Raw genomic sequence first — 13790 nt, 5'->3', positions numbered from 1 at the left:
TATTCTATAAGAATCCAGGCAGAAGATTCAAATTATACAAATCAAAAAAAGAAAATAAATGAGTTCAGGATAGACCTCTCCTGATCAACGTTTGATGCAAAACCACCAAAGGATCGTGGATTCTGAAGGTGAATGGTAAAAGACTGTATTTCCAGTCTTTTATATGCCTTATCAATATTGTTGATGAACATGAGACAAAAAATTTGCAAATGTGTTTAGTTTGGTTAACAAACACATTCAATAAGAAAACTCAATCCTGACTTTATTGTATCTAAAAGATTACAATGAAATAGAATGAACTATAACACTGAGAAGCGAAACTATAGGTAAAAGTATAACAAAAAATATATAGAAGGAAGGAAGGAAATGGATAAATTTGGTGATACCATACAAAGTCAAATACAGGGAAAACAGCACTCAGTAACATCACAAATGTCAACTATACAAAAACAGTAATAGTTGATAATGAGGAAAGGAAATGCACAATAGTATTCTAATATATAAAAATTAGGGAAATATGAATATAAGCTGGCAGTGATAGAACAGTAGTGTAAGAGATTACCACGTTGATACTAGGCTAATAAAATTGACAAAATATTTAAAGATCTAGACTATCATCTATTTATACACCAGAATCTGTGCTATAAAAACAAAAACATTTTGCCTATTTTTATTGGCAAAACAATTGTAAGAGGTCATTAATTATAATTTTTCTTTTGCCATGGAAGAAAGGCCTTTCGAAAGAAGGCCTAAGGCTCAGAAACTACTGTCCAGTGAGCCATGCTGTTATTATAAGACATATTTTGAGGCTGTTAACACATTACTAACCTAGACAATTCTTATTAGGAAGGACCAGAAGTCTCATCTGGTTGGGCTAAAGAAACTGCAGAGTAAGAATGTCTTTATAGACAACTGTCATATACTAAAGTGGAGGGATCTTTGAAGAAGACTGAAGATGCTTTCCTTCTACTTTAATTCCAGTGAGGTTGATACCAAGAGAAGCATATGGAGAATTTGGTACAGGTCTTTGGCATTTAAAGAATGCAAGGATTGCTATTTGTTTACTCCTAAGAATCCAAGTATAAGAAACTAGCTGACAGGACCAGAAAAGGGATTACCTTGAGAACTGCCTATACATTTCAGGTTTGCTCAAGCAGACACTTGCATGCCTTCTATGAACTGGTTCACAACACTGAAGAAAGAACCTGGACTTGAGTTATTTTAAAAAGAAGTAAGGTAGAGATCTGGCAGGATCTGTTTCCTGCCACAATTCTGCTAACCAAAACAGAATCTGGTCCAGACAGAATAAAATGAAAAAACTGGAAGGAACCAGCAAATGGCCCAGAAAGCAATCCCTAGCTCCCCTCATTGCTTATTGGCATAAGACACTCCCACCAGTGCCATGACAGTTTACAAATGGCATGGCAAAGACCCAAAAGTTACCTTTTTTTCCATGACAATGACCTTAACATTACCATCCCTTTCCTAGAAACTGTAATTACCTTTTCAACAACCTGATAAATCGAACTGCATTTTATATATTAATATGAGATGGATGGACATCTTTCTAAAGCTCAATCTTAATAACCAAATATCACTTTGTTAAAGTTTGTATTCAATTCGTTGTAACCTACCTTAGAAGCAGAAAGATTAAATTCAATTACCCAAATGCATTTACTTAAAAATATTCAATATAAAAAGGCATAAAAAGCTGAGAAAACTGTGTTTCTAAAGAAAAAAAAATTCAATACCAACCCCACAGATCTAAATAATCACTCTTGAGATTCCAATAAGTGGCCTGGAAGATCAAGTGCAAAACATCTAAACCCTAAGACAAAAATTAAATGATTGAGAAATAAATAATCATTATTCCATTTTTCCTGTGAATAAATTTGAGATTTGTTAATTTTTTATTTTTTAATTCATAGGTTCTATTCTTTTTCTAGCATGTAATCAGATACATGATTTTTTATTATAAGCAATATTTCAATTATTTCCCACAATAAGATGCATTATTCCGCTTCTATTACCTTCCAATTTCTCTATTATTTCTTCTCTTTTATTTTTTTCCAAAGGTTAAAACATTTAGAACATAATTGCTTTTCCTTTCCCTTCCTGAACTTGTTTTCCTACCTCCAATGAATCTGTATCATTGAAAAAAAAAAACAGAAATCACTTTTTGTATGTTGAAGAAAATCAAATTCAATGCAGAAAAATACATAAAAGGAAAAGGATAAGATAGAAATAGAGTGGTTGGTATCAGGAAGCTATGCATGTTGCTGTCTTGTGGAACTGACTTAAGTAATTTGATCTTTGAATGATAAATCTAGCGGTGGTTACCTCTGAATGTGTTCTGTTAATAGTCACACCTCCCCCACATTACTGGAAAACATAAATAGAAAGCTGTCCAAGCAAAGCCTGTTACACAAACTTGAGTAAATGAATCTATATGATGGAAACTTATTTGCACCCGTAAATATTACAAAGAAGGATGAGGTGGTTTTGTTTTGTTTTGTTTTACCTCTGCAGCCTCTTCTGTAAATAAAAATGTACTAGAAGGAAGTAGAAGTGGGTATCAAATATCAATTGGTTATATGCAACACAGTATAGGCTTTGTCTACTCAACAGTTATAATACTTACCTACCCATCCATAAATTGTAACACTAAAATAATAGCAATAAACACAACATAATGCATCTTTTGACCAAAAAATAAAGCACTGCTCAATCTCTCCCCAAATTGGATGACTAAAATCGTATCAGTTTTTGTGGCTCGCTCTGCATAAGATTTATTCATTTTCTGGTTCATTACAGTCCCCCAAAATATTCTATAACCTAAGGAATAAGTTATAGAATTAACCACCAAAAATCTTTATATTAAAAAGTTGGTATAAGAAATAGGAAAACAAAATCACTAGTTTATATGCAAAACATGTGCAGACCCAGCAAGGTAAAAAATGTTTGAAGTTACAGCCTATTTTATCTTTGCAATGTGTGATGATATTATTTGTAACAGTGTTCATTTGCTGTTTATTTCGTATTGTCTCAATTTTGAAACATCTCTTTCAGTCAGGGATTTTTACCTGGTGGGGTCACTCAAAGGTTTATACATGAAACATCTGAGTCCCAATGGTCCTGCATGGATGAATTACTACAGTTGTTTATTAATTTTTATCCCTGGACATGGCAGCACCCAGAATCATTCAGAAAAATTTCCTAGGTTCCAGGTATATTCCTAATGTCCCAATCCCAATTCCCTCGACAGCACAACAACCTCCTTTTTGTCCTGTTTCTCTAATGGCACAAGAAGGCTAGATTTTTCCAGGTGGGGAGCAGCCTAAATATTGAATGACTAGAACCACTGTTGTGTGTCTTCATCCTTTCATGTTGCTGTAAAGCAACACCCGAGGCTAGCTAATTTAAAAGAAAAGGGGTTTATTTGACTCATTATTCTTCAGGCTATACAAAAAACTTGGTGCCAGCATCTGCTTTTGGTGAGGGTCTCAAGCTGCTTGCACTCATGGTGAAAGGTAAAAGTCAAAAGGGAGCTGTCATGCAGAGATCACACAGTGAGAGAGCGAGCAAGTGAGAGAAAGAGAGAGAGGAGAAGGCGTTAGGTTCTTTTCAACAATCAACTTCTGTGGGAATTAATAGAGCACAAACTCACTCATTTCTCTTAGGAGAGTACTAAGGCATTCATCAAGGATCCATTCTCATGACCCAAACACCTCCTACTAGGCCACACTTCCAACAATGGAAATCAAATTTGAGATACCAAACTTGAGATTTGATATTTGGAGACAAATATCCAAACTATATCAGTGTGTCTTCTAAATAACGCCATCTATAATTTACTAGTTTAGAACATATACTACAACATTTAGAAGAGTACTCAAACTTATGTGATATAGGTTACTGGCTGGTATTTTACTTTTTTTTCTAAAATAGTATACCAATATTTTCGAAGTTCAGCTACTTCTCAGTAAATCAACTGCATCAAAAATAAAGAAGAGGAAAAAATCATATTACTATATCAGTAAATGCTGAAAGGGCAGTTGATACAATTCAACAGAGCTGCCTGTTAAAAAACTGTGAAGTATCAGTGGACAAGAAGGCAATTAGATAAATATAATAAAGGCCATCTATCAATATCTAGTAGGAAATATTATATAAAATGGTGACACAATGAATAATTTTGTTTTAAATCATCATCTAGACAAGGATGTCTACTATCAGCGTTGTTTAACATTTCCCTGGAAGATTTGACAAATGCATAAGAAATGAAAATGAAGTGACTTGCATACATTTTAGAAGAGATAAAATCACCTTGTTTTTCTGAATGAAAAGATGAAAACTTGACATATCGCTAAGACTCTATTAAAGAAAGAAGAAAAAAGAAGGAAGGAAAATAAGGAAGGAAAAGGGAGGGAGGAAGAGAGAAAGGAAGAAAGGGAAAGACTGAATTTATATGCAAAGTTTTTAGGGTTGTTTGAGTGAAGAAAATTTGTTATTTTAGCCCAACTAAGAGTAAAATGAATAAAAATATTTCATTGGTAACTGTGAAATTAAAACAATAAATATTTGAAAATACTTAAGAAATAATACCTAGAAAAGGCACAATATCTATCTGAAACAAAATAATAAATCCATTAGCAGACATAAAACACCACCTAAACAAATCTAAAATTATATATAGCAAGTACTTGGATATCATTATAAAATTATCAGTTCTTTCAAGTTTAATATAGGCATTTAATGTAATCTTAATGAATTCGTAAAAGACGTATTCAAAGAATTAACTAATCTTCAAAATTATTTTGGTTTGTATTCACTTGAGCAAAAATCCTAAATAAAGATTTGAGGGCAAATGGTTTATTTAGGAGATGATCTCAGATGCCAAGAGTGAAGGGATTGGGCAAATGAGAGCAGTAAATTGCACCTGTAAGAGATGCATGATCATGGTTTCTGTTTATAGGCACTAGATGCTCAATTCGCTGGACTACCTAAGAAGTGCAAAGAATGTCTCCCAGGAACTGTCCATCAGGTTCTGGATGGCCGCCAGCTTTCTTCCAGTGTTCTTTGAGTATAGCTCCAGGGTATATTCATTAACCGCTGCACTTCTACTCGGGCCAAACAGATACCAGTCTTGAAACCGTCCTGAAGTTGAAAGTGAAAAGATGCTGGATGAGACATTGACTTTGTCCAGGGAGCTGACAGTGACAGGAAGTCTGAGCTCTAAAGGAAGCATCCAATGTAGATGCTGCTTAAATTAGAGTCAGACTAAGGGAAGTAATTGAGTGTAGCAGAAGTATCTGCAACAGTAATCAAATGAGAATCAATGATAATACCCTAAAAAATTTTAGCAGAGCATTTTCTCACAAATATATTAAAGTATAGGAAGCAGACACTATAATCAAAATAATTTAGTAGTGGTATAGAAATACAGAGAAACTAATGGAACACAATTGGAAAACCATAATTAAATCCCTAAATATGACATGTTAATATATGAATATAAAAACATTGATGCAGTGGAAAATGATGTACACTACTGTAAATATTACTAGAAACAACATATTCAACATGAAGGGAACATAGGTATCCCCAACTTTACTATATTCAAAATTAAAATCTAGACAGGTGAAATAGTTAATAATTTCACAAAGAAATTAAGTTCCTGCAAGTAAATCTAGAAAGCAAAATATTAATTGAGTATAGAAAAGTCTTCTCTAATCGAGAATAAAATTGTAAAGCTATTGAAAGAAAGATGTCTATAGGAAAAGATATCATAAATTCTGTCAATGAACAATTAGCAGAACCAAAAGTATCACAGTAGAAAGACAAAATTAATTTCTACGCTGTCCAAATTACTTCTTAGAGATTAACAACAAAAATTGATGTAATAAAAAATGGCATAACGTTTTGAATCCCCCTTCCCACCACTGGAGGACACTAGGTAAATACATGAGATAGTTCTGGATGTGAATCTACATTTAACGCAAAATAAAATGTTTACTTAAAAATGGCACACATGAATTGATGTTATTAAAAGGAATATTTTCAAAAGGCCAATGAAAAATGAAGAGATACTCAAATTCAAGAGTAATCGTATAGATGTAAATTATAACTGCATTGAAATATCTCAAAAAACAAAATATATTTTAAAAAGTAAAGACCAACCAATCCATTTTGTAAATTTACTAAGTACAAAGTATTTAAATGAAATCATGTTTAGTGCTGCATTGTTCCAAGTATAGAAACAAAGTGAAGGACAATAGGGAAATTTGGAAAAACTGCAAATACAGCATATGTGATGATGAAAGTACAGTTAAAACTAAAGAGAATTCTTACCCAACTTAGAAAAGCAAGATTTAAAAAAAGAGTGAACAATTACTACACTTTTACAAAACTTATGACTGCTAAGTATGATAAAAATTTTGCGAAAAACATACTTGGTCATGACTATGGCTTACTTGTGTAAGGATGCAAAATTTTGCTGATGTGTGTTAGGAAGAGATGAGGATAGATGGCGTAAATATTTAGAGAAACAGCATTTTGACATTATTTTATTAACTAAATGGTAAGATTGAAATTAATTTATATATGATTATAGGAATACAACTTTTGCCCTGTGAAATTTTCTTGCTGAGGAATTATTATTTTAACATGAATTTTTATATTTTTCACGTAATTATGCCTAACTTAAAACACATATGCTAAAATCTTATAATAATTGGTGTAATCTTTTTATTTTTCTAATAATATAAGCAATAAGATAAAAATTAAATAAAATGACTCTTGAGAAATAGTTCTAAATTTTATTTGGGATAATATACTTAAGAATNATTATTTTATTAACTAAATGGTAAGATTGAAATTAATTTATATATGATTATAGGAATACAACTTTTTGCCCTGTGAAATTTTTCTTGCTGAGGAATTATTATTTTAACATGAATTTTTATATTTTTCACGTAATTATGCCTAACTTAAAACACATATGCTAAAATCTTATAATAGTTGGTGTAATATTTTTATTTTTCTAATAATATAAGCAATAAGATAAAAATTAAATAAAATGACTCTTGAGAAATAGTTCTAAATTTTATTTGGGATAATATACTTAAGAATTGAGAAAATCTGGACCAAAAAAGACATAATAAGGTGTAAATTAAAGCCTCTTTGAAAATATTATATACTGATATTTAAAACTACATGATGTTTTTTAATAACAGGAAGATCAATGAACCAGAATAGAAAGCACAAATGTAAGTTTATGGCATATAAGGTGTGTAAACTAAAAACTATCTAAGACAACTCTTTATCAATTTAGAACTTTATTTTGCCAAGGTTAAGCACATTCCTGTGCCACAATCTTAGGAGGTCTTGACAGCATGTGCCCAAGGTGGTCAGGCTACAGTTTGGTTTTATACATTTTAGGGGAACATAAGACATCAATCAATGCAAGTAAGATATACATTGGTCAGTCCAGAAAGGCAGGACAACTCTCAAAGTGGGTGGTGAGGTGTGGGTGAGGGGGTGTGTCCAGGTCATAGGTGGGTTCAAATATTTTCTGATTGGAAATTGGATCAATTGACTGTGAAAGTCTAAAGACCTGGATCAATAGAAAGGAGTGTCTAGGTTGAGATAAGGGGTTGTGGATACTGAAGTTCTTATTATGCAGAGGACACCTCTCTCTGAAGTAGGCTTCAGAGAGAAGAGATAGTAAATACTTCTTATCAGACTTAAAAAGTCTGTTCTGACAGTCTTAAGGTGCCTGTTTTAATGTTAAAACTGATCAACTGTGCCTGAATTCCAAAGGGAGGAAGGTATAATGAGGCATGTCCAACTACCCATTTTCACTATAGCCTGAACTAGTATTTCAAGTTTACTTTAGAATGCCCTTGGTGGATAGGAGGGGTCCATTCAGTTGGTTGAGAGGCTTATAAGTTTATTTTTGGTTCACGGATGTAATATATACAACAAGGTGATAGTTTAAATCATTTTAGGAAAGATAACAGATTATATGTAATGCTGAGACGTTTTGCTGGCTGTTAAAAACATGAAGCTCTGCTTCTCACTTTGCAATAAAGGAAGGAAGAAAGGGGAGCAGGAAAGGGGGGAATGAGAGATTGAGATGTAATATTAAAAGTGTTTAAGTAAATTCTGTTTTATAATGGGGAATTTCTTTTAGTATGATACCAAAATGATATATCAAAAGGAAATTATTAATAGACTTGACTACCACAAATGTGATAAATAGGTAAACATATAAAGAACCAAAAAAACATAGAAAAACATGTATAAAGCCAAAGAAACATTTTAACAAAATACAATCTGGACAGGTAAATGCTCTCACTAGCTCTGGATTTTGTAATTTTAGGTAATTTTAATTTTAAAAAATAATATTTTATAGTTTTAGTTTCTGTAGTTTTGTTTTCCAGGATTTCCACAACAAAGAACCATAAACTAGCTGAAAATAATAGAAATCTATTCTCTCTCAGTTCTGGAAGCTAGCAGTCCAAAATAAAAGTGTCATCTTTGAGAGAGAATCTGTTCCATGCCTCTCTCCTACCTTCTAGTAATTGTCAGCAATCCTTGGCCTTCCTTGGCTTTTAGACGCATCACCCTAATCTCTGTATTCATACACCTTTCTGCTTGTGTTTCTGTCTGTGTCTCCTTATTTAAGGACACCAGTGATTGGATTGAGGGCTCACACTAATCCAGTATGACCTCATCTTAACTTGATTACATCTACAAATGTCCTATTTCCAAATAGTTTATTAATAGGCATGAGGATTTTTAGGACTTCAACATACCATTTTGGGGGACACAAACACATGACATAAGGTAAATATATACAATTGATATGGTAAAATTATGTTTTTCAAAAAGTAATGTTAGCCTTCTGATTCATACCAGCATAACACTCAAAGCTTAAAGTGCAGCCTTCCTATGTAATTAATAAAGAGAAACACTGATAACGTGAATCCATTAAGCCATATTTTGAAATCATTCATTTTCACTCTTGATCACTGGTTTATTATTAGTTACAGTTCTCAATGTATTAGGTAAAATACAAGGTAGATTATGTCCTAGAGTCAAGAAATTGCTGTATGTTGTATGCGCATGTGTTTATATACAAGAAAAGAGTAAAACATATCTATCATGTGTTTAACAATGCTTTAGATTATACATTGTTATACATGATGTTTTTCTTTCAAAAATAATTGAGAGTTTCTGAAAAAAAAACTTGCATTACATTGTTTAATCTTTCATGTTGTTAACAATGCTCCCATGTCACACAGAGCACACTTCCACACATTTTCTGCTTCTCAAGTTGTCAGGAATAAATATGGTTAATTTATTCAACGTGCAACTTAAGGCGTTTTTCTCTGACACCACAATAAGTAAATGTCAATATGCCTTGTAAGACATTATATATACCCCTATAACCTTTCCAAACATTACTTGAGTTACTCATCTCATATTCTAAAGATTTCTTTCCCTAATATTTGCCATATACGACCATAGATATCAGAATGAATTGAGTCACAGATATGTTTTTTTTAAACATTTTCTGGCATATATATGTGGGGAAATTCTTAATAAGAAGCAGTGAAGATGAAGCCTAATCAAAATAATAGGTAGAAACTCTACATGAGATGATGCCTGGTTTTTGCTAATTTTCATAAGATGATTTTTACAGAATAATAAAGGAAAAAATATTAGTAGTATCTTTTTTTTTTACCAATAATTTTAATGTAGAGATCAAAGTGTGGTCCCCCGAGGTGTCCTAGAGGTGCTGAGAAATTGCTGGTTTATTTGAAATACCCAGACAGCCGACAAGGTACAGAGGACCTTCCTCTGTATGTGCTGGACACTGGGAGTCAGAGGAGAGGCAGAAGCCCTAGTCAGTCATCCTGGTGTCTGTGTTTGGGCCGAATAGAGAGCTCTGCTCACTGAAAGCTTGAGCCCCTTTGTCACTGAAAGGCATTATTTTATTGTCAAACCTTATGAAAGGGAGAGGAAAATGCAGGGAGGCCCCTTTTTAGAATTGGTTTTCAGTGCAGCTGTGCACATATTTAAAATTATTCTATGAGTTTTCAATTTACTCTCCTCTATGGCTGAGAATGCTTGAGGGTTGTGCTGAAGAGAGATTAGAGTCAGGTAATGCAAACTGAAAAAGAAGTGACACTTGTTTTCTGCTATGGTCGATATGAAAAATTATTCTACTTGAATGAATAGAAACCTAATGTTCTGAGAAACACAGGCATGAAAAAATGTAAATTAAATGGCCCTATTATATTCAAAGCAAAATTCAAGTTATGTTTAGAATTGGGCTCTTTCCAGATGCAACTGAATGACAAGTCCTGTGTGTCCCAAAAGAAACAATTCCTATAGACAGGAAAAAAGGAATAAGGCCTATATCTTTATTTATCTTTTTATGGTACATGGTGAAACTTTTGGAAGCTAATCATTTGCATGTGTCATAACTACTGGAGTAGCATTTACCAAACACATTTCCCAAAAAAACTGTGTTCTGAGAAACACTTGTTTTCTGATAACTATTGCTAGGATCCTCTAGCCAAAATTGCCCCAAAAGCATTAATGTTAGTAACATATTTCTTCTAATAATTTTTTGACATATATATAATTTATATACTTATTTACTTGCCTTTAATTGATGAACAAGCCTCTCAGAGTTCCAGATGTTAGATGAGAGATGGAGAGACAGCCTGCTGCTTTGAGGCCCAATATCTCAATAGACAAACTAATAAGAGCAACTGACATGTAACATGCAGTCACTGCCAAACCCCTGATTTAAGCTGTTTGCATATGAATTCCTTTAATCCTTACAATTTGTGAGGTGGGTAATATAACTATCCCCACCTCACCAAAATGTGAAGCTATCCAGCCCTTGGTGAAAGGACAGAAGTTTCGATAAATGACTAGAAATATGTTTGTACAAACATAGATTAATCATAAACAAAAAATGAAATTACATTTTGAAATTTTTGTGCAAGTTCAAATCATTTAAGCAACAAAATAAATAAAGAAGTATTGGATTATAACTCAAAGTAAAAATAAACATGCATGAGCCCATACTGATATAAACAAATGATTGAATCAATAACAAAAGACTTATTTCGGGGAGTAGAAAGGAGATGGGGAAAGTGAGAGTTTGGTCAATGGGTGTAAAATTACAGTTAGAAAGAATAAGTTCCAATTTTCTATTGCACCATAGGCTGTCTGTATTAGTCCGTTTTCACATTGCTGATAGAGACATACCCAAGACTGGAAAGAAAAAGAGGTTTAATTGGACTTACAGTTCCACATGGCTAGGGAGGTCTCAGAATCCTGGCGGGAAGTGAAAGGCACTGCTTACATGGCAGTGGCAAGAGAAAATGAGGAAGACGCAAAACCATCAAATCTCGTGAGACTTACTACCACGAGAACAATATGGGGGGACCACACCCAAGATTCAAATTATCTCACACGGGGTCCCTCCCACAACATGTGGGAATTATGGGAGTACAATTCAAGATGGGAGTACAGTTCAAGTATGAGAATACCCCCAAATCAATTATGGGAGTACAATTCAAGATGACACAGAGCCAAACCGTGTCAGTAGTTCATAATAGCTAGAAGAGAGGATTTGGAATGTTGTCAACACAAGGAAATGATAAATGTTTGAGGTGATAGATTTGCTAATTACCCTGATTTAATCATACAATGTATACATGTAGGAAAACATCACATGGAACACCATCAATATGTACAATCATGTAGCAATTTAAAAAATAAAACTTAAAAGAAATAACAAATATAATTTGCAGATGTGCTTAAGGTTAAGGATCTTAAGATGGGGAATGGATTTTGCTGGATTATCAGGGTGTGTCCAATTTATTCACGAGTCCTATTGTTTTCATTGTCTACATTATTTATCTATAAATACATGAGGTATATTAAGTTTTTTTTTTCATTATGACAGTTTTTGACACATTGTAATGTAGTCCTGTAAATGTTTTACTTTATATGATGGATTACTTAGAATCATACATGTTTAGAATTTTTGGTCTCCCTGGCAATTTGACATTTTCATCAATATGTGGAGATTCTGAATCTTCACTAATACTTTTTGTCTGAAATTCTATTTTCAGTTATTAACATAACTTCACCCATTTTGTGTTTTATTTACCTGTCGTATCTTTTTCTTTCAGCTTTCTGACTCTTGGTTTTGGTGACTGTCTTGTACTTCACATATATCTGGATTTTTAAAAAAACACTGAGAAACAGTACCTTTAATTGGTGTGTTTAGTCTACTTATTTCTTTTTGTACATAAAGGGGTGTGAGTTCATGCTCCTCATTACATTAAGTGGAAGGTTTACTAAACATGTTATAGTAATTGCTTATTAAAAAAAGTTAACTGAAGCAATTTATATACTATTAATCATCAGATTTTGAGTACAATTTGATGACCTTTGAAAGTGTATAATCCCATGAAACTAACAACCCAATCAAGACATACAGCATTTCCATGATTCCCAGAAAGTTCCTTTATACCCCTTTCTAGTTAATTCTTCAGCATTAAGGCAATCACAATTCTGATTTCCATCACAGTGATAGCTGAAATATTTTTCTGTTTTAAGAATTTCATATAAATAGATTATAGAGTAAATAAACTTCTCTATCTGGCTTTGTAACATGTTTGGTTTTGAATTTCATTCATGTTTTTATACTAATAAACTGTGGTTTATTAACACAGTCAGCTATAAAAATGAACATATTATTTATCTATTCACCCCTTGATGGACATTTGAGTTGCTTCCGTATTTGGACCATTATGCATAAGCTGCTATGAACAATTTTTACAAGGGCTTTTTTTGACACAAGTTTTCCTTTTGATGGGTAAACAAATATTTAATGTTATAAGAAACTGCCAAGTTGTTTTGAAAGGATGATATTAAAATCTCACCAGCAGTATATAAAATTTCTGCTCTGTACATTTTCACAAGTATTTAGTGTTGTCAGATGTCTTAATTTTAGCCATTGTAGTAGGGAATATGTAATGGTATTTCGCTATCATTGTAATTGATATTTCCCTCATTACTAATGGTAACGAGCACTTTTTCATGCAGTTGCTTGCCACTTATATCTTCCTTTGTAAATCCATCTTTGAAGTTTTTTGTCTGATTATTTCTTTACTTTCTATTGGGTTATAAGCATTAATTCTCTGGATACAGGTCTTTTGTCAAATATAGGTGTTACAAAATTCTCTTCCAATATATGGCTTGCCTTTTGATTTTTAAGTCATTCATATTAACACAAAGTATTAATTTTAATGATTTCTGATTTATCTCTTTTCTTCTTACATTTAGTGTTTTCCGTGTCCTGTCTAAAAAGTAATTGCCTATTCCATGTTTAAAAGATGTTCTGCTTTTTTTTCAAAATGTTTATAGTGTTAACTTTTGTACTTAAGACTAGGAACCATTTCGGCCAGGCACAGTGGTTCACACCTGTAATCCCAGTACTTTGGGAGGCCGAGGTGGGCAGCTCACCTGAGGTTAAGAGTACGAGACCAGCCTGGCCAACATGACCAAACTCCATCTCTACTAAAAATACAAAAATTAGTCGGGCATGGTGGCATGTGTCTGTAATCCCAGCTACCCAGGAGGCTGAGGCAGGAGAACCTCTGGAAACTTCGATCACGCCATTGCACTCCAGCCTGGGAAACAGAGCAAGACTCTGTCTCAAAAAAAAAAAAAAAAAAAAAAAAAATTAGGAA

At 33.0% G+C, this 13790-nt stretch overlaps 1 long non-coding RNA gene across 1 annotated transcript in view; it reads right to left on the bottom strand.

Moving 5' to 3' along the window:
* Positions 1–4826: 4826 nt before the first annotated feature.
* Positions 4827–13790, bottom strand: part of LOC108526429 (uncharacterized) — a 17993-nt gene continuing 9029 nt past the window's right edge. The window contains exon 3 of the long non-coding RNA XR_001884525.1: positions 4827–5157. This is a non-coding gene — a long non-coding RNA (uncharacterized LOC108526429). The remainder of the gene's footprint in view (positions 5158–13790) is intronic.

The sequence above is a fragment of the Rhinopithecus bieti genome, unplaced genomic scaffold (genome assembly GCF_001698545.2).
Source record: "Rhinopithecus bieti isolate Rb0 unplaced genomic scaffold, ASM169854v2 scaffold_3067, whole genome shotgun sequence".
Taxonomy (NCBI): domain Eukaryota; kingdom Metazoa; phylum Chordata; class Mammalia; order Primates; family Cercopithecidae; genus Rhinopithecus; species Rhinopithecus bieti.
Note: the sequence above shows the minus strand (reverse complement) of the source record. Positions and strands in the feature narration are given on the sequence as shown.